At 47.9% G+C, this 21,021-nt stretch overlaps 1 protein-coding gene and 1 long non-coding RNA gene across 6 annotated transcripts in view; both read left to right on the top strand.

Annotated features, from left to right (window-relative positions):
• KCND3 (potassium voltage-gated channel subfamily D member 3) overlaps positions 1–21,021 on the top strand; it is a 137,300-nt gene that overhangs the window by 25,290 nt on the left and 90,989 nt on the right. The gene's annotated exons all lie outside the window — the stretch shown is intronic.
• On the top strand, positions 13,003–17,632 carry LOC135402506 (uncharacterized). Its single transcript, XR_010425144.1, has 2 exons — positions 13,003–16,241; positions 17,272–17,632. It is a non-coding gene; the product is annotated as an uncharacterized LOC135402506 (long non-coding RNA).

Here is a 21,021-nt window from a genome sequence, read left to right as displayed (position 1 = left end):
CCAAGTGTGCTCACACAGCTGAACTCTGTTGCACACTCCTGGCTTTCGCAGCAAATACAACAGCAACAGGTTTCTTCTGCAGTGAAAAAACCTCCCCACATATCACTGGACTGATAACAAAAGGAATAAATAACTCAAGAGAAGTGAACTTGGTGATATTTCTGTACCAAGGCTGTCAGAATATGCTACAACTGTTGTTCGAGTTCACTGCCTTCCCAGATAAGCATTGACATCTCTATTTCACAGGTGTAAAATCAAAGTGAGACAAAGCTCCAACTTCTACACAGACCATACAATCAGGAATTCCTGCTCCTGTTTTGGGGCAGAAGAACATTTCTTATGGGAGCAGGGGAATCCTGTGGATCCTTCAGCCCATCAACCTGTACCAGAACCTCAGTCTGAGGCAGCTTCGATCAAATCCTTCCTTGTTTCTATAAAAACCTTGACATCCACAGAAGGTGACCAGAAAGAGTCACCTCCTGCAGACAGGCAAGGGCTGGCACTGAGATTTTCTGATGGTCAGAGAGTCTGACACTTTTCCACCTGTAGTTTTCATGCCAGTCACTGTCACATCACCCCGAAGAAAATTCTGCTGCTCAGACAGGTAGTTTTGATGCCTCTCATTTCAGTTCTCCCCATTTAAGACCACTTGAAAAGCACAAACTTGAGGCACAAATCCATTAAGGAGCTGTAAATGGTCGACTGAGACTGGCATGTTGTTTCTGTCCCTTTAGAGAAACCCACAAAATCCTACAGAGGGCTCAAAACAAACACACAAACCCACAAGCAGCAGTTGCCTCAGTCCTTGGGGAGTGCCAGGAACTCGTCCTGCAGTATAAACTTCACTTGGAAATAAAGGACACTTTGTGATTTTTTAATTGCCTCCTAACCTTTCGTTAATTGGGCTTTATGCAGTGAGCAACATCACAATAATAGGTCTGCAACCTCTGTGCAGAATGTAAATGGGCCACAATCAGGGCCCGGGCACCTGAGCGTGCCAGGCCTGGTTCATCCACAACAATAGAGGCTTCCTAATTATCCAGTGGCCTTTGTTTCACTGGAATTACTTTCAAAGCAAGCAACATCTGAAAAGCCTTCCCCACACACCACAAATTTTGGCATTTGCTCATCAGGGAGGCACAGAACAGCTCCACAAAGTGATGGCTTTCGGCGGCTCCCAAAAGTCACATTTTAAATTTATTTCCATAGTAATGAGTCCAGTGAACAGTTCTGTCAGGAGGATTTATTTGCATGCCTCCCATTTCTGTTTTCATGTCGTTTCTGAGCTTCCCATAAACAAGGGGCTTTATGGTTAATAAAAGTGATAATCCCAAGGGCAGGAACTTCATTTATGGCCTCGGCTGTGTCTGTGCCACGACACCCCAGGGACTGGGCAGGATGCTCAGCGTGGCCCTGTCATGTCTGGAGCTCACCTGTCTCCACCTGCCATGCACAGAACCCACAGGACAAGGCCATAAAATGGGAACTCGGGGCTTAAAAGCCGATTTTTGGTGAGAGAAGGGGTGAGAGGGTTGTGTCTCAGAAGGACTTTTGCAGCAAAGAGAAACAGCTGATGACAGTCTCAAAGCCAGAATTCATCTCTCTTGTGTTGCCAGGGCTCAGGCTTCTCCACCCCAGGGGAAGTTTGGGTTGGATCTTGAGTTGGAGAAGGTTCTTCCCCCAGAGGGTGGTTGGCACTGACCAGGCTCCCCAGGGCAGTGGGCACAGCCCCAAGGCTGCCAGAGCTCCAGGGGTGTTTGGACAACACTCTCAGGGACAGGGTGGGATTGTTGGGGTGTCTGTGCAGGGCCAGGAGTTGGACTGGATGATCCTCATTGTCCCTTCCAGCTCAGGATATTCTATGATTCCATGAACCCCAGCTTTAGGAGCAGAATTTCTCTTTCTTCCATCTCAGTTCTACTTCTCGTGCCTCCCCCTGTGCAGTCTCCCCCCACCCAAAACCCCAGTGCTGCAGTGGAGCAGCTGTTTCCTGGATCCAAGCACAGCTGCAGGAGCCACTTGGGGCCCAGGAGCCGCTGGCACAAGCCCTGGGATTGAGGAGCAGCTGGAGCACAGGACCCTGCCTGCTGCCAGAGCCCCCACCAACCCCTCTGCTCTGCAGCACCAGGAGGGGCTGGGAGAAAACCCACCCCCTGAGCATGTCCTGGGCAGGGAGGTGGGTTTGGCTCCCGAATTTTAAGGGCCAGGGTCCCAAAGTTTCCAGGAGAGCCCAGCTGATGCTGCCCAAAACAGGGCTCCAGGTGGTGTGAGGGCTCTGGCACCGGCCCTGCAGCAGCACCTGAGACCTCTCCCCTCCTCTCCCTGCCCTAGGCTGGCTGGAAATCTTTCCCAGCAGAAACTTGCTGTCTCTCGGGGCTTACAGTGCCATTTGTTCTAATTCTTGTTGACATTTCATTTCACACGCTATTAAATGACCCCCTTCAGAAGGATGAAACAGAAATTTGCTTTAGAAGAGGGGGAAAAAAAAAAACAAACCACGTGTGTGCTTGAGGACAAAACAAGCTCCTGATTTATTTTCCTGATAAAGTTAACAGAGCTGGTGGAAAGCATCCAGCCAGCCTGAACCAGAGCTGCTGTGTTGGACATAATTCTGTATTTAGTGACTGTGGCAGCAAAGTCACTAATGTCACACCACATGCTTCTGTGATTATTGCCATTTTTAAACCCAGCCATACTGTTTCTACCTAAACTAATCTCTCCTTTTGTTTATAAGTGAGGTTGAAAAGCTTTCTGTAAACAGGTTGGTCCCTGCAATTAGACCATGCTGGATAATGGAAGGACAAGTGTAAGGGAGCTGGAATGAATCATTTTTTATGTGAGCAATTTAGCAATGACATATTCTATCAATCACCTCTGTGCTGGGGCTGGGGAGTAAGCACAACTCCTGACACATTTTATACCTTTCTTTGAACAGTATAAAATGACCTCAGGAGGTGGAACAGGGAAGTAAAGGTGGCTGGGAATCAATTCATGGGGAAAGGAGGAAGAGGGACGTCCTGGCACGAGGGGACAGTGGCTCCAAGAGCACCAGAGTCAGAGAAAAACCACAGACTGATGTGAGCAGAGCTGGAAAACACAATGAGAAGGGCAACTACAAAAACACAGCTTCCTCAGGCTTTCCATGGGCTTTAACTCCCAACGTGCTACATTTATCTTTTATGGTGATTAAAGCTCAGCAAAGTCATTAATACTGAGACTTCCCTCCCTGTATCATGTTAAGAAGTAGACTTTTTCACTTGTTTAAGGAAAATAATCCCCTTTTCCCCTTCTAGACCTGCTTTCATGGGGGAAATGCAATGCTGAAGATACTGTGAGGGAGTCCATTTGTACGTGGCTAATTAACAATTTAATGAGCACTGTAGAATACAACTTATGGAGATAAACAAAGGCTGCTGTTTGCAGAAATCCCACAAGTTCATGATGGGCTGTATCAAAGCAGCTGCTGGGGAGTGTCCCACAGCATCACCCCGTGGGCTGCAAAGGTGGGGATGAAGGGAGTGGTGTTTTCCCCACCCATACCTGGGCAAAGCCAGGGACAGAGGGACACAGGGACACAGGGACACAGGACAGCCCAACTGGACAAACTGCCAGCAGGACTGTTACTCCTCCAGCCCATTTCCTGACTCCAGCTGCTGAAAAAAAACCCCTAAAAACTACCCTTGGGAAAAATCCTTTTGAAACACTGAAGTATTTTTTGAGGATGATGTGAACTTCTACTTTCTCAATTTTTAAACTAGGATTATGTCATGTAATATCCTTAAAGATATTCCCCAGGGCCAGTCACTTTTACAGTGAATAATATCTAATCACCCATTTCTTCCCATATAATATACTACTGCCTTCTAAATTTGTCAATCTAATTAGCTCTTTCCCCTAACACTGGGTATGATTAAATCTGTCTTAAAACTTTCTGTGCAGCACAAGAGCAGACACACCTGAGCATTTTCTAAATTTAGCAGAGGACAATATTTAATGGGTTATTTTTAATGGATGCTGGAACTGCTGCATAAATGAATTCTGATTTGAAGTTCCTCAGCCTCCTTATTTTTTTTCCCCTCAACTGCCTCCTATTGTATATCAAGCAGATTAGAAAGAATAATGGGGAAACCTACCTGGTACCATCCATCAAGGATCTTTCAGAACTAAATTAACAATGAGCACTTTATGCAAAAAGAGGAGGAAGAAACTGGGTTCCTTTATACTTCAGCTTCATCATTCTAGGAGACGTGTCAGACTGGAGACATTTGGACTCATCCCGTGGTTTCCATGGGCTTTAAACAGGGCTGGGAACAATTCCTGAGGATTTCCACGGCTTGCACATAACTTTGATGTGAATTTTAGGAAGATTTATCTGTATTTGGAGTAGTTAAAACACCTGTTTGTGTGTTGTGGAGCAACGACCCCAACCCCCAGGAGATGCTGGAATTTTCCCTAAAGCTCCAGGCTCGGGAAGCAGAAGTCAGGGGTCACCTGAGTGGGGCAGGAGGAGCACAGCAGATGTTCCCCAGGGTGGAAATCTCCTGTTAAAGCCACAGCTGGGCTGTCCCAGCCCCAGGGAGCAGCAGGGACTCAGGTTCTTGAGCTTAGCAGGGAGTTTTAAATTGCTCAGCACAAGTGGCGACTAAAGAGGCAAAGCAGGAAGGATGGGAGACCTGACAACATCAGCTCCAGGGGAAAAAACTGCTGCAAATCTGGAATGGGATCTCTTCCAAACCCTTTCACTGTCATTCATTAGTCAGGTAGCTGGGAAACCATCAGGTGCTGCTGGGGGCTCTCGAGTGCCTTCAGAAAAACCCACAAAGGCCTTTGTGTGCCTCTAATCTGAATAGTTTCTGGTGCCACTGCAGGAATTTATCTAAATTGTGTTGTGGGGATTGAAAGTTGGTTCTTGGCCCATTTAACTCTGCAGCCACCTCTTTCATTAGAGTCCACTGGCAGAAAGATAACCAGTGCATCTTCATAAATGACAGGGACATCCACGGCAGGAGACAATAAGGTTGTTTCTTACAGAGGATTTGAATTACTTCAATTATCGTGTCTGAAGCCTCCCATTCAGGGAAGGGTGAGGTTTGGGATTACTTTAGAGCAATCAATTGTGCCTGATTGGTTATATTCAATAAAACTAGATGGGAGAATCTCTTTTTTTATTTTTTTTTTTGTTCCCTTCAGGCTGTACAAGCTCCAAGACTTGTAAAACCTCCGTGCCCCCTTCAGGGCTGTCACTTGAACAAAACAAAGGCACGAGCTGGAGAAAGGAGAAACTAATAATATTCTTGGGGTGTATTTAGGCTGCTTGTTGCTGAAAAGAACAGTTTGTCCTCACGTGTCAGCTGCTGAATTCCAAGAGCTGGGGGAGGCAGGTCAGGCTGTCACCCTCCCTGGGCAGGGGAAGGAATTGAGGCTCACAAGGGAAAGGGATCCAGGAAATGGAATCACTTCTGCTCATGGTACAAAGGCAAAAGGAAAGGTGTCCAAGGCCAGATTGGACAGGACTTGGAGCAACTTGGTCTAGTGGAAGGTGTCTCCCTGCCCATGGCAGTATGAGAAATAAAAATACAATTTTTTATAGGCATATGGCAAAGTTGTAAGATATCCCAGTTCCAAAATACTGGACTTGGGTGTCAGGGTCTTTTTCAGCCAGATAAGGGGAATGCAAGAGTTCTTTAAATCTTTTGGGGCCATTTTTGTACAAAAGGGGTTCTTCTCTCTCTTTGGGCTAAGAACAAAGGAAGATCCATCATCCTGGACAGGGGATGCCCTGCAGCCAATCAGAATAAAAGGAAAGCCTCTTTTTAGAGAAAAGAAACCTTTTTTAAGGTAAAAATGAATCTATGAAACTTATCTGAAAAAGAGGTGGGATTTTGTAAAACTATAAAATGAATGAGAGGTCAAGCCAGGGGGTCTTTCTCCCCGAAAACTCCGGGAGGGAAGGACCCGAATAAATCCTTCTTGGTTCCCTGAGTTTCTGCCACCTTTCTGAAATTAAAAGAGGGATTTTTCCCACAATGGGGAGGTGGAATGAGATGAGCTTTAAGGTCCTTTCCAAGCCATTCCATGATTCCATGACTGTATTACTGGGCAAGGCTCCCAGTCAAGCACTGAAGTAGAGCAGGAAGGTGCTTGGTGAGTTGTGGGAGCCTCAAAGATGCTTTTCCAGCATTAGATAACAAACACAAAAGCTGAGCTGGGGCTTTTTTAATTTTTATTTCTGGATAAATTCTCCTCTGGTGTTACTTTTGGCATGGAAGAAAAGGAAAACGTTCCTGCCTAAACAGAATGGCCAGAGGGTTTAAAGCAGATCCTCATTAAAAGATTTGTAATCCTGCCCCTGGAAGGCATGCAGAAAAATGGCTGTGCCTCAAAAAACTATAATACAGTCTTTTTTTTTACATAATCCACTCCTGTTTAGCCAGACCTCTAACTTACATTTAATTTGAAGCATAGAGATGAGTTCAGAGGGGTTTAAAATTCTACCTTGAATAGAAACTCTTTGCTGACTTGAGGCCATAGCTATGAATTTACTCTCATCTCCAGGACTTGTGGCTGACATTAAAAACTCCACTAAATCTCTGAACCTCTTACTGGCTCCAAGCTTATTAAACTCCCTAAAAACTTTCCCTAAGAAAATATGATTTTTTCCTTCATTTCCACCTCTGATCAAAGTTGGAACACCTAAGCCAGAACATCCCTTTAAACTAAACCCAGGTAATATTTTCAGGCGTGGTTCTCCATCACCCCTAAAATCTCTTTTGGGCAGGCAGGAGAGTTGTTCTTTTGGGGTGAAACGTGGACTTTTGGAAGCTGTGGTTGCCCTGTTTGTGAGAACAAGGCACCAAGTCACTCCAGGCTGAATCACCCAGCACATATTTCACTTTGATGGGTGTTTATATCCTGCTGCCTTTGGCAAAGCACCTCTCTAAGGTTGGGATACAAACTGGTTTAAGCACCAGCTTTGCTGTGCTTTGGTCTCCAGCTTAGCCCTTCCCTCCTAAGCTTCTGAGGCCTCTTCCCAGAGCCAGACAGAGCAAGTTCAGGGAGTGATATCGTGGACTCCCCAAGGAAATTAAAGTGGTCGTGTTGGAGCCAGTTCCTGCAATGGAGACTGGAAGATGCTGCATTGCCAGTGAAGTATAAGATATTGTGAAATAGGGCTGTGCTTTTGCAGCTCATGCCCAGGCTGAAGCTCTGTCATGTCTCAGGGTAACCTCCCAGCCTGCTCCTACGTGTGCTTTGCAAAGAAAAGGAGGCCAGAAAAAAAATAATGATAAAGGCTTCCCCCCCCCCCCCTTGCTTAAGTGTCACCTGAAGGTTTAAATTTAGGAATTAAAAGTCCCTCCATGCTTCTGCGTGAATTTTTAAATATAGCCATTAAAAAATAAAATAAACCCTTAGCATGATCCACCTTACATAACTTCCTCCACAATTTAAAAATAACCTGTACAACTTTCTAGTACTCCGTGTGCATCCCAGCAATTAGAGAGAGGCAGGTAGTGCAGAGCTCATCTCTCACCCCATCCCTCACCCACAGCTGCCTTCACAAGAGCTTTAGCCTTGGAGTACAAGGTGCCTGCAGTGGAAGGGGTAACACAAGTTTCTGTGAGACACGCACCCCAAAACCCAGCTCAGAATCTCCCCCTCACCCCTGAGGTTGCTCCTCATCCCATCATCTGACAGCCCCCAGGGCTTGGGGCTTGGCCAGGAGGCAGCTGCAGCTGCACATCTGGATGGGGGACATCTGGTTGTCCTCCAGCCCGTGGAGTTTCCCTGTTTCCTGCAGGCACATTCATGGTTTTGAAGGAGCTGTTTGTGTCTGGAGCTAAAAGGAGCAGAGCTCTGCACCGTAGCCTGGCTCCTGCCTAAGTGAATTACTAGAGAATCCTAAATCTTATGTTATTCTGGTCCAATAAATATTAAAGTCAGGGGGAAAAGAGCTCGTTAAAAGCCCCAAGAGTATAAATACAAAACGGAGCTGTCTCTGTGTTTGTGCTGAAATCACACAAGGCATTAATAGTTCTCTGTAAAACCCTCCCCGTCCCCATCTCCACAACTCTGCTGAGGGCTCTTCTGGTCCAGATAGAGTTCCTGAGAAACTCTCAGGACCAGCCAAAAAAAAAAAAAAAAAGAAAAAAACCCACAACCCCCCCCCCAAAAAAAACCCTTGAAGCCACTGAGAATTGCAGAGTGGAAAGAAATGACCACGTGAGAATGATAAATGCATTGGAAAATAAGGAGAGCGAGGATATAGATCAACAGGGGGCCATAAATCATGGGCATGCATGATGAATCTGTTATGCCAGCTCTGCCTGTTGAACTGTTAAAGCCATGCTAAAATATGATTGAGGCACGTGTGAGAAACTCCAGGCAAGTCTCCCAGGCCTCCATCCCTGTCTGGAGTAAATGATTACAGCTGCACTCACCTAAGTTTACATTAAATTAGGATCCAGCCAGTTTTAGCTACAGAGAGAATTATTACTGAGCATACATCAGGCACAGCATCATTAGGGAGCTGGGCATGCATTTATTCTCTATTTCCCAACTGTATTCCATCCCAAGTTTATCCACTACTTCCAGCTTTCTTCTGCTAAACATACACACACCTGCTCTGGGTGTGCAAGAAAAATCCAGGTGAGCTTTGTGTCAGTGAACCAACCAGGGGCAGGACACCCAGCAGGCAAAGGAGAGGGGCAGGGCACGAGTGGAAGGAACTTGAGATCCCCCCAGGGGGGAGGAACAGCATCCCTTGGTGACCCCACAGCCCTGCTCCAGCTGCTGGAGCTGACTCCAGGCATATTTTCCCGTGAGGATCCAGGCTGGATAAGTCCAGGGAGCCCTGTGTGCCTTGGGCAGCCCCACTGCCCTGCTCTGGCTGCTGGAGATGACTCCAGGCATGTTTTCCCATGAGGATCCAGGCTGGATAAGCCCAAGGAGCCTTGTGTGCCCTGGGCAGCCCCACAGCCCTGCTCCAGCTGCTGGAGCTGACTCCAGGCATGTTTTCCCATGAGGATCCAGGTGGATGAGCCCAGGGAGCCCAGCCTGCCCTGGGCACTGCTGTCCTGCTCCAGCTGCTGGAGCTGACTCCAGGCATGTTTTTTTCCATGAGGATCCAGGCTGGATAAGCCCAGGCAGCCCTGTGTTCCCTGGGCAGCCCCACAGCCCTGCTCTGGCTGCTGGAATGGTTCCATGGATGTTTTCCTGTGAGGATCCAGGTGGGATGAGCCCTCTGAGCCCAACCTGCCCTGGGCACCGCAGCCCTGCCCCAGCTGCAGGAGCTGACTCCAGGCACATTTTCCCACGTGGATCCAGGTCGGACAAGCCCCCTGACCCCAGTCTACCCTGGGCAGCCCCACTGCCCTGCTCCAGCTGCTGGAGGTGACTCCAAGTGTGTTTTCCCATGAGGATCCAGGTGGGATGAGCCCCGTGCTGCTGCCTTCCATCCCCATGCTGGTTTGCTGTGTCATTGCAGAGCTATTTATAGACTCAGGGTTGTATCCAGGGAACTGGAGGATGTTGACTAGTGTTCATCTATGAATAAAACATGGATATTTTCCTGGCTGGAGGAGCTGAGAGCTGCTTTGGATTTAATGTTTTACTCTCTGATCGGGCTCAGCTGCTGAGCCAGTTCCTTCTGCTTCACACACAAGGGAGGGAGTTGAGACTTGGATTGAGAGAAAACATTGCAAACACTTGGTCAGGATGTCCCTTTCCATCAATATTATGGGGAAAAACCGATAAAACTTCAGTAAATCTGCTTTTTATGCAGGTAGTTTCCCTTTCTCCAGTTTTTCTCTCCCCTGAGGTCATAAGATCAACTTCTCAACCGAGCACAAAACATTTCATTCTGAAATTTCTTTGCCTAATACAGGCTTGGAAATCTTTGCCTATCTGTAACTGTAAATGGGATTTAAACAGAAGGCATGGCCATGTTTTTCCCACATATTAAATTGCACAAGAGGGAAGGTTCCTTACTTCCTTTTCCTGATGCCCTGCTGGGGCTGCCCAGTCTGCCCTGAATTTGGACCACTTGGATGAAATCCAACATCCCCAAAAGCCCTCAGTGGCCATGGAAGTCTGGTGGAGGCCAGACCTGTGGAATAGCAAAGGCAGACAGGCCAAAAACGCCCTTGCAAAGGCTGAGACTCCTCTTTTAGAAACATATTCCTGGGCAGAGGGCAAGACCTGCTCTTACTGAGGTGCCTTTACACTGTTCTGGCTTTGTAGAAGGAAAGAAGGAGCCTCAAAGCAATGATTTATTCCTACCTACCACCTCTCACCCCTCAGCTGAGCGAGGGGAAGGGAGGAAGGTGATGGGTTTTTAGCTTTATTCAGCCAAGCTGAGGAAGCCAGAGCAGTGCAGGCTCTGCAGCACAGCACAGCACGTGGCTTTTCAGTGGGCTAAAGGGATCTAAACTGAGCTCCTGTGCTGCTGCAGCCAGGATATTCCTGGTGCCTCCCAGCTTGCCAGCACCAAACCTGCTCAGGGATCTCTGCACTGCAAGGAATCCACCACAGCTCTGTCCACAACATCTGCAAGGGAGAGCTCTGCAGTGTAACCAGCCACCCATGGAATGGGCCAAAGGTTTCACCCTCTCCTGGTTAACACACTGAGTGGGTTTTGTTTTCTGTTTAAATCACCATTTCTTGCACCTCCTTGTAGCCACACATTTGTTAGGCAGCATCAGAGCTGACAGACACTGTAATACTGTAGATTTAAATTAGATATATGGGAAAACTCCTTCCCTGTGAGGGTGGGGAGGCCCTGGCACAGGTTGCCCAGAGAAGCTGTGGCTGCCCCAGCCCTGGGAATGGTCAAGGTTGGACAGGGCTTGGAGCAGCCTGGGCTAGTGGAAGGTGTCCCTGCCCATGGCAGGGTTTGGAATGAGCTGAGCTTTAAGGTCCCTTCCAACCCAAACCATTCTGGGATTCTACAGAGTTAAGGGCATTAAACCAGTAATTTATCAAGGAATTCTACACCAAATCCATGGACAGATAAACTGAGAGAATGAGCAGGAGATTCACCATCTCTCAGGCACTTCATCTCCTTTTGCTGATCAATACAAATACTCCTCCTGTTACCTGCAAGTCACCACGTCTGACCCCCTCTGTCTCTCTCTGCCTGTTGAAAAATTAATGCCAAGTTTTCCACGGTGACAACTGAGATGTGAAATGACAAAAGGAAGGTCAGTTTGATGGATATATTTCTCCATACACTTTTGAAGTAGGTCAGGTTATATAGGACTTGGCATCACTCTCAAAGCAATCATAACTGGAATTAAATTTAGATTTCAATAACGAAGGCGCTCGAAAAAGTCAAAACTCCAGGCCTGGTTTTTTTTGGCCCCTCTTTGCTTCCTGCAAGAGCCACCCCAGGGCTCCAGAGTCCCCTCAAAGGATTGATAACACACAGATAATGCCCATTCACCCAAGAGAACAGTTTATTTTTTGCCATTATTTTTGTCAGCCTCCTTGGACAAATCACCCCATTTATGTACAACACTTCCTTGGCAGCTTTCACTGCCCAAGTGCAGTTTATGTGTAACAAACACAACCTTCCAGCTGCCTCTGCAAGGTGAATAAATACCATCAGCCCCTGCTGCTGCAGCCCAGGATGTGCAGAATGGGAATTTGAGCTGAGCTGCCCAGATGTGCTCCAAAATTACACGACCAGCACACAGAGAGCTCAGTTTCTCCTGATATTTAAAACTGTATCACTCAGAAAACTTTCTTTTCAGGTTCAGAAAGGCTCAGGTTTAATACATACCTGTCGTGGCTCACTTGGCTTGAGTTGGATTCACAAGAAAAATAACAAGAAGTTTGTGTTTCTCAGTGTTTCAACCCACCCTACAATAGAAACCCTGCAAGAAGAGAGCCTGACCTAACGAGATTACACAGGTTACTATTTTTAAAGCCAACTACATCGAGGAAGAACAGAAAGAAAAGCCCATTACTGGGTGATAAATAAAATAAAACTCATTTTCCCATGCATTCTGTAAATCAGAACGCTAAAAAGAACCTCCAAGGCTGTATTAAAGCCGAGAAAAAACGTAACGTGAAATCAATGTTAAAGGCCATCTCAGCATCCTTTTATCTAACCAAAATTGTAAACACACTGCTGCATTCCCAAAGCACAGAAATCCATTTACACTTTGCATACTTGAAGAGAGGTCTAATGCATTTTGAAAACCTCAGACTTAACTGCACATTTCTGCCATTTAATACAACGAGGCTTAATAAGATTTGCAGGAGGCACAAAAAGGGAAAAATCGAGCCCTAAAGATGAACAAACACATTTCAGGGTCCCAGCAGAGAGAGGCAAAAAAAAACCAGTGATGGGGAAAATGTAACAGCAGGAGGGATCAAAGCAGGATAAGGGATGACCAGGAAACACAGGGATACTTGGGAAGCTCAACTCCTCGCAATAGTTGTCTGAGCAATTAGCAGATGATTTGTAGCAGTGACAGAGAGCCAGTTTTCAAACCCAGTTCCCAGAAGGATGTTATTTTTGGTGGATAACTGAATTCCAGAGCTACACAGGTCGTTTTAGCTTTGGGCAGCACAAGCAGACAGACAAACTGTGCAGGAAAAGGCGGCTTGGGCTGCACAGGTTGGTGCTGCTCCGGTCGGGAACACGGGGACAACCTCCCTGGAGAGGCTGCTCCATCCTCAGGGGACTTGCATCTCTCCATCCTGCTCTGCTCACTACTCAGCAGCATGGCAGCACCTCTAGCTGAGAGACACGAGTTTAAATTGAGAAAGCTCTGAAACCACACAGATATGAGCTTAGAAAGATGGGTCTGGAGACATCTAAGAGTTGGAGCTGTTTGAAGTGCCGGGTCCTGCACTTTGGCCACAATGACCCCCGGCAGCCCCACGGGCTGGGCCAGAGGGGTTGGAGAGCAGCCAGGCAGGAAGGGAGCTGGGAGTGGGGATGGACAGGAGGCTGAACAGGAGCCAGAGTGTGCCCAGGTAGCCAAGAAGGCCAATGGATCCTGGTCTGGCTCAGGAACAGGGTGGCCAACAGGTCCAGGGAAGTGATTCTGCCCCTGGACTCAGCGCTGGGGAGGCCACCCCTGGAGTGCTGTGTCCAGTTCTGGGCCCTCAGCTCAGGAAGGACATGGAGGGGCTGGAGCAGGTCCAGAGGAGAGCAACGAGGCTGGGGAAGGGACTGGAGCACAAGTGCTGTGAGGAGAGGCTGAGGGAGCTGGGGCTGTTCAGCCTGGAGAAGAGGAGGCTCAGGGGAGACCTCCTCACTCTCTGCAACTCCCTGACAGGAGGGGGGAGCCAGGGGGGGTTGGTCTCTTTTCCCAGGCAACTCTCAGCAAGACAAGAGGGCTGGGTCTTAAGCTGTGCCAGGGGAGGGTTAGGTTGGATATTAGGAAGAATTTCTTTGCAGAGAGGGTGCTCAGCCATTGGAATGGGCTGCCCAGGGAAGGGGTGGATTCTCCATCCCTGGAGGTTTTTAAGCTGAGACTGGATGTGGCATCAGTGCCATGGGCTGGGAACCACGGCGGGGTTGGATCAAGGGTTGGACTTGATGATCTCAGAGGTCCCTTCCAGCCCAGCTGATTCTGTGATTCTATGATTCTATGATTCTATGATTTATGAAGTCATCCCTGTAACCAGCCATCCACCATCCATGGACTTATCCCTCACAATTACCCAGTGGGTTTTGATCTCTCCACTGACACCTGGGTGTCCTGCAAAGGCTGCAGAAGCACTGAACAGTGAGTTTGTGGTCTTAAAAACCCTCCTGAAACTCTCTGCCCTGTTCCCAGCACTTAAACTCCCACAGCCTCTTGAAGCCCACGATGCCGAAGCATAAACTCAGAGAATATTTTTCCCTCTGCTTAAAATTAGAGAGGCAGACATCAAGTTTGGTTTAAAGTGGTGTACACACAGCAGAAAGCTGAGAGCTTATCCACAAGTGGTCTAAGGCATGGCACAAACTCAAATGACTCAACACAACAGATGCTCTTTATACCTGTCTGACTTTCTGTACAACGTGCTTTGATCCAAAAGCTTTTATGGCAACATTTGAGCCAAAGATCACTGGGGAAAACAGAGTCCTGTTGACTCCAGAAAGCCCTGGATCAGGCTGGCAGAGGGAGGAACTGACCATCAGGTCTGGAGTCAGGAATGTAAAATGCACGCGCTCAAAATTAAAAATATGTCTCCTGTGCACTCAGCCTGATAAGTTATGTTAATTCTCCCCCTCAAAAATGCCTTTTAGCATTGGGAACACGGGGTCAGCCCAGGAAACCCCTGCCCATGGCTTTGAACCCCTCTGGACATCACATGTTTCCAAGACAACCCACAGGGAAGGAGCCCTGCTCTGGCTGCATCAGTGGCCTGAGGGAAGGGGAAGGAGTTGAGCAGGCTGGGAGCAGATTTCCATGGAAAAATCAGACAGTGACTTTGGAGGGGGTGATGAAATCACCAGGGATAACATTTGTCCTTTTTCCCCATTGCTGCAGCATGCCAAATTCCCTGGTTCTGACACGAAGTTCTGAGCTGTGCAAATAAATCCAGAAAAACCTGAGATCCCTGCTGCAAACTGCCCTGACCTGTGCAAATAAATTCATAAAAACCTGGGATCCCTGCTGCAAACTGCCCTGAACTGTGCAAATAAATCCAGAAAAACCTGGGATCCCTGCTGCAAACTGCCCTGACCTGTGCAAATAAATTCATAAAAACCTGGGATCCCTGCTGCAAACTGCCCTGAACTGTGCAAATAAATCCAGAAAAACCTGGGATCCCTGCTGCAAACTGCCCTGAACTGTGCAAATAAATCCAGAAAAACCTGGGATCCCTGCTGCAAACTGCCCTGCTGAGGAAAGAAACCCACTGGGGCTTCTGCACCTTTGCTTTCAGTTCTCTTGAGCATTTCCTTCTCTCTCGCCCATCTCCAGCCCGTATCCAGCAGGTGTTTCCATGGCAACGCCGTGTAAAGCCATCCTTTCCCTCTGACACGGGAGAAAATGTTGAATGGCTGAAAAGAATTGGCTTGGGAAAACCTGGAACTTCCACTAAAAATAGGCAAGGCAATAATGGGAGGTGATGGTGGAAAAGCTGCCCCGGGGGCTTCAAACCCCTCCTGGGGGGGGTCTCTTGGTGCAGCTGAAGGCAATTTGTTGTTTCTCTTTGATGAGAAGAAAAAAAGGGTTTTGTTTTCTTGTAAGATGTGGAGCAGCCCTGGCAGTGTTGGCCCTTCATTCAAGGGGACGTTCCCTTCCCCTCTTAGCAGGAAGTCTCCTAATTCCATTTTATCCCTTAGAAATGATTCTGAGGGACCCAGAGGGCCAGGAAGGAGCAGCAGAGCCCCAGACTCTCCCCTAAGGAATGGCTTTGCTTGAAAGCCTATAACTCTTCCAGTAAATCAGTGTAATTTGTGCTCTGATGTCCTGCACGGCTTTACAACAAGTGACAAATCAATCATTATCCAAACATCCTTTGATAATCAGTGTGGTTCCATTAATTATGATAAATGCTTTCAGCAGCTGCAGTATGTGGACCTAATGCATAATTGCTTGGGAATCATATTACCCTACTTCTCTCTTCACTTCATCAAGTACAAAGTCTCTCCAAAACCTGCCACACTCCAGCAGCTGAAGGCAGAGTTTACACAATCCACTCTTGCAAGGGTTTAATTGGAGCAAATGCAGAGTCCATTAGTATTAGTGTTATTAAATATTAAGTAATATTCCTTGAAAAAGGGCCCATTACAGCTTTACAAATTACAAATATACAGGAGGACTCTCTCAGTCTCCTAACCCAGGGGATTAATTGGAGCAGTTGTTGCACAGCAACACGGTGCAGGCGATTAGGACCTCACCTAATGAGCAGCACTGCATCCAATTGGAATTGCAAGGAAATTTAGCCTGGCAGAATGCAATTACTGCCTTCTGAACCCAACTGGATCAAAGCCTGGCCCTGTTCTTCAAAAAATGCACCTTGAAGGAGCGGGGAAAGAGCCCCAGGTGAGAAGGGGCAATTCCCACCGGTCTTAAAGACACGAGAGGGGAAGGGGCTGAGAGGCCTCGGATCAAAGGGACAAATTCAACCAACAGGTCACTGGATGCACCTCCACATGATTAAACCTCAGGGATTCGGGGCCACAGCACATCCCTGGGAGCAGCAGTTCAGCTGCCTTTGCAGAAAGAACCGACATTTCTATCGGAACCCAGGACTCGTCGTCAAAATAAGACAACGTGAACTTAGAAAAGGTTATAATTCTTTTCAATTCAGAGAGAAATGGCCTCAGTGGCAGGTTTTTACCCTTGTTCAGGGACTTTTTTTTTTTCCCATTTGTCACTGGGAGTGACAGGATGCTGAACTGGGTGGATTTTTGGAGCTGCTGCTCACGAGAGCGCCTGTGCTTTTATTCCCTTTCATCCCGGTGATCTGAAGGAGTCAGACCTTGGGTTTACATCCATCAGTAGGGAACTTTAGGGGAGTTTTCCAGGGGATTTGGGTAAAGCAGAACAGCTCCATTAAATCGTGAGGGGAACCAAAACCCTGCCTCTCAGCTCTTCCTGCAACATCTGTGTTATTCCTGCAGTAACTCCTGCTGGGAAAAGCATGTTCAGATTGGTTTTAGGAGGGGAAAAAACTCAGTTGTTTGGAAAGTTTAAAGAAAAGTGGGTGTAGAATAAATATTTGGAGAGATCAAAGCAGCACAGGGAGGGGGCAGGAGCAGCTCCTGGGGGTTCCTCATCCAACAGGGACAGGGAAGAAAAGAGGATGGAGCAGCTGGACCAGAGCCTGGGAATTTTAGCACAGTGGGAAATCTTAGGGAAAAAAATGTGCAGGAAGGCTGGAATGAAGGGTTCAGCTGAATTGCAGCCTGGCCTCCCCAAAAGAATCAGGATAATCAGGATCCACACCCCAAACCAGCCAGGTCTGAGCAGGAGCCTCAAGGAGACTACTGTGGTGCTCAGTCCAGCTGGGAGTCACTTGCCCTGGGAGGGAGGACAACAATTGTCACCAAAAAGCAATATCTAAAGCATAAAGACAAGCAGAAATTCTGCTTAGAGGACTCCTTAGAGTGGATTTCCCCCCCGAATTTGACTTTTTAAGACGGAATTTTCATGAAAATAACGAGGGCTGTATAAATTTTGAGTCTGAACATCCTGTTCCCAGTGCTCTGCACTTCCAGACATCCCTTTTACAGGAAAAGGGATCCTCCTGTTTGGATGCAGGCAGAAGGAGATTTTGCAGAGGGATTTAGAAAAAAACTAATATTTGTATTTTCAGAAAAAAACCCCACTTCAGAATAAAGGAGACAGAGCAGACACAAACCTGGGGAGACTCCTGGAGCACCTCCATGAGGTCCTTTCTCCTGATTTTCACCACCTTATTCTTTAGGCTTCAACCAGAACTTTTCCTTTTCTCATCTACACGAGTTCTCCTGAGGAATCTGTGTCCTCAGATCCTCAGGGATCCACCCTGGTGTGTCCCCACCTGTCCCTTTCCTGCTTTCAGGGATGTACATCAGCCCAGTTCCAAGAGTTGTATTGCTTTTTAGCAAAGAGGGGTTTAACTCTGTATTTTCATCAATTTTCCCTAAACCTTTTGGCATTTAATGATCTGAAAATAAACCCTCTTTTGTATTTGGTGTGGTTTTGGAGTCTAATTTAGAAATGGTTTGAGAAGAGCTTTTTTTCTTCCTTTTTAGCCTTTATATCAGTCATTTCATCTGATATATGATAAGCTCAGATGAGTTTAAACTGATTCATCCTATTTTGTAATGTTTAAATGTACTTTGCTGGAGCTCCATCATAATGTCACACACTTTTAAAATGAATAATTCATCCTGCCCACCTTTTCTGAAATGCCAAAAGGATACTGAGCCTTACCAGAGAGAAGCAAATACCTTTACTTTAAAAGTACACAAGGAAACAATATAATTTAAGAACAAATACCAACTGCAGATCTCAATACTGGGATCTCACCTGGGAGAACAAGCTGAAGGGAGGGAAGAGGTGCTTTTCCAGGGAAGGGTCAGCTCTGCATAAGGCACTGATGGCTCTGGGCTTTCTAAGGGGAATTAAGGAATATCTGGGAATCAGTACCAGGCCCAGATAAGAGTCTGGGAGCCAAGGCCTGTCAAGGAGCTGTGTGAGGAAGGACATTGATTTTCTCCCCGTGCTGGCTCAGGTTCAGGGAGAGCTCTGGCAGTTCTATATTTAGCTGCTGGATTAGGTACCTCACTAATGGCCAGGTAGAGCTTTGGCAGTTCTGAGCCCAGCAGGGATCAGGTCTGGAAGGGGTGTGTGTGGAACCACTGTGTGCTGACAGGAATAAAACACAGGGGTGGGGAAAGGAGCCCGGAGAACTTCCAGTAACAGGCAGCAGAGCCTCCCCCAGCTGCAGAGCACCAAGATTTCCTGTGGCCACGCTGCAAGGGCTCACTGTGACCTGGTGACACCAACCCTCCACCCCAGGGCAGGGGGCAGGTGGTCCATGGGATGTTTGCCACTCCCAGAAACAGCACCGAGCTCCCCAGTTCCCAACGTTGGGAACTCCCCAGCCACAGGGATGGAGGAAGATGAAGGGAGCAGAAAGACCCACCCTGGGTCTTTGGGGAAAGAGGGTGTGCCAGGAAAAGGGGCACAAAGATGAGTGGAGTGATGGAGAGACTTTCCTGCTATGAGGAAAGGCCAGGAGGGTTGGGATTGTTCAGCCTGGAGAAGAGAAGGCTCTGGGGTGACATCAGAGCCCCTTCCAGTGCCTAAAGGGACTCCAAAAGAGCTGGAGAGGGACTTTGGACACGGGCCTGGAGCAACAGGACAAAGGGGAATGGCTTCACATGGACAGGGGCAGGGTTAGATGGGATATTGGGAAGGAATTATTCCCTGGGAGGGTGGGGAGGCCCTGGCACAGGTTGCCCAGAGAAGCTGTGGCTGCCCCATCCCTGGAAGTGTCCAAGGCCAGGGTGGACAAGGCTTGGGGCCATCTTGGCTAGTGGAAGGTGTCCCTGCCCATGGCAGGGAGTGGGATGAGATGAACTTCAAGGTCCCTTCCAACCAAACTGTGATTCACTGATAAGAAAAAGGGGTCCCAAGCTCACATTCCCTTGGATTACACATTTTACCTTAATTCCAGAGCAGAAAGAAGCATCTCACTCGTTCACCCCTGGCTGGAGTCACTGCAGGACTGACCCTGCTTTGCTCACAGCCCTTCGCGTGCCCGGCAGGAATTTTCTGCAAATGTCAAACAACCCCCTTTGCCCCGGGGTAGCTCCGAGGGGAAGGCAGGAGGCTGCACTGCTGGCAGGGCAGAGGAGTGAGCAGGGCCATGTGCCAGCACTGCCTGGCCTCCAGCAGCCCCCTGTGCCTCGTCCCAGCCCATTTCCAGCCCCTCAACACCCATAAACCCATCATTACCCAGCCCCGGTATCCGAGGGCCTAAATCTTAATTTGTGTTTCATAAATATTTGATGCCAGGGTATTTTTACTGAATCACAGAGAAGGCAGGAGATGAACTCTCCACTGGAGATACTAAAGGCATCTGATCACTTCTGCTGAGCATTTGCAGCACTACTGGGTGTTATCACTCACCACTTCAGACACTGCCAGCAAGAGCAAGGCAAGGACAGACCTGTATCACACAGCCTTGCTTTTGTGCAGACAAGGCTTTCAGCAAGCCCAGATCACCTCTCCAAAGTTAGGAAAAAGCCTCTCCAAACACCTTATGAAACTGGAATAAATAAAAATTAGAGCAAACTAAAAAAACCCATAAAACTCAGGAGTCATTTTCCATCAAGGGCCCCAATGCTGCTCATCAAACATTGAAGAGCAGTCTGGGAATATCTGAAAAAATGACCTCATTGTCATTCTTCAAATCTTCCCTTCAAGCCTCAGAGCCCAGAGGTTCTTGTGAAAGTACATGAGATGAGTCTGGAGTCCTGTGGCCACAGGTTTGCACTTTCCCCAGTGGTTTTTTCACTCCCAACTTTCTTGTTTTATATGGTTGAAATGCAGAGCAAATTCGATGGCAAGAACCCCTGCACATTCACCCAGGCTCCTTCTAAAGTAACTTGTGCAGGGAAAGGGAAAAATGAGATGTTTGGTTTTAGTATCAGTTGCAAACCTCCCAGAGTTTCAGCTCTGGGAGATAAATAAACCAAAAAAGCATTGTGGACATGCTGTGGACATTTCCCAGATAGACCTAATTGTCAGCACATTTTGGGGGAGGACTAAGTGAGAAGTGTTTAGACCTCAGCTGAGGAATCTGCCAGTGATGCCTTGAAATGACTGAAATGAAATGATTGAAATAAAATGACTGAACCTTCATTGGTGGCTAATTAATCTCAGGGGGATGATTAGGAGCACTCTGAACCCTGATGAGAAATTAATGGGTGTGGGCTCCCTTAAAAATAGGGTAGGAAAAAACAAAACCATCAACCAAAAGCTGTGTCCTGCTCTTGGGCAGAGAGAGCTGGGGAGGGTGCAGAGGCACAGACAGAAAATGATGGTTACAGAGAGCTCTGGGCAGGGGCTCCTGGGGGAATTCCCATGGGATTGGGTTGTTTCTGCCATGGTACCTGTGCACTGATGAACCAGAGCTCAGGCTCCACACCACGGGGATGAGGGAGTGAGGTGGTTGCTGAGGGTTCACAAGGTTTTATGGTGTGTGAACAGACCTGGGAGCTGCTGCAAAAAGAGATGCTGACAGGAAGCTGAACAGGAGCCAGAGTGTGCCCAGGGGGACAAGAAGGCCAATGGATCCTGGCCTGGCTCAGGAACAGGGTGGCCAACAGGGCCAGGGAAGTGATTCTGCCCCTGGACTCAGCACTGGTGAGGCCACCCCTGGAGTGCTGTGTCCAGTTCTGGGCCCTCAGCTCAGGAAGGACATGGAGGGGCTGGAGCAGGTCCAGAGGAGAGCAACGAGGCTGGGGAAGGGACTGGAGCACAAGTGCTGTGAGGAGAGGCTGAGGGAGCTGGGGCTGTTCAGCCTGGAGAAGAGGAGGCTCAGGGGAGACCTCCTCACTCTCTGCAACTC

This window comes from Pseudopipra pipra, chromosome 25 (assembly GCF_036250125.1).
Source record: "Pseudopipra pipra isolate bDixPip1 chromosome 25, bDixPip1.hap1, whole genome shotgun sequence".
Taxonomy (NCBI): Eukaryota; Metazoa; Chordata; class Aves; order Passeriformes; family Pipridae; genus Pseudopipra; species Pseudopipra pipra.
The sequence above is the reverse complement of the archived record's forward strand: the minus strand, read 5'-3'. Positions and strand labels throughout refer to the sequence as shown.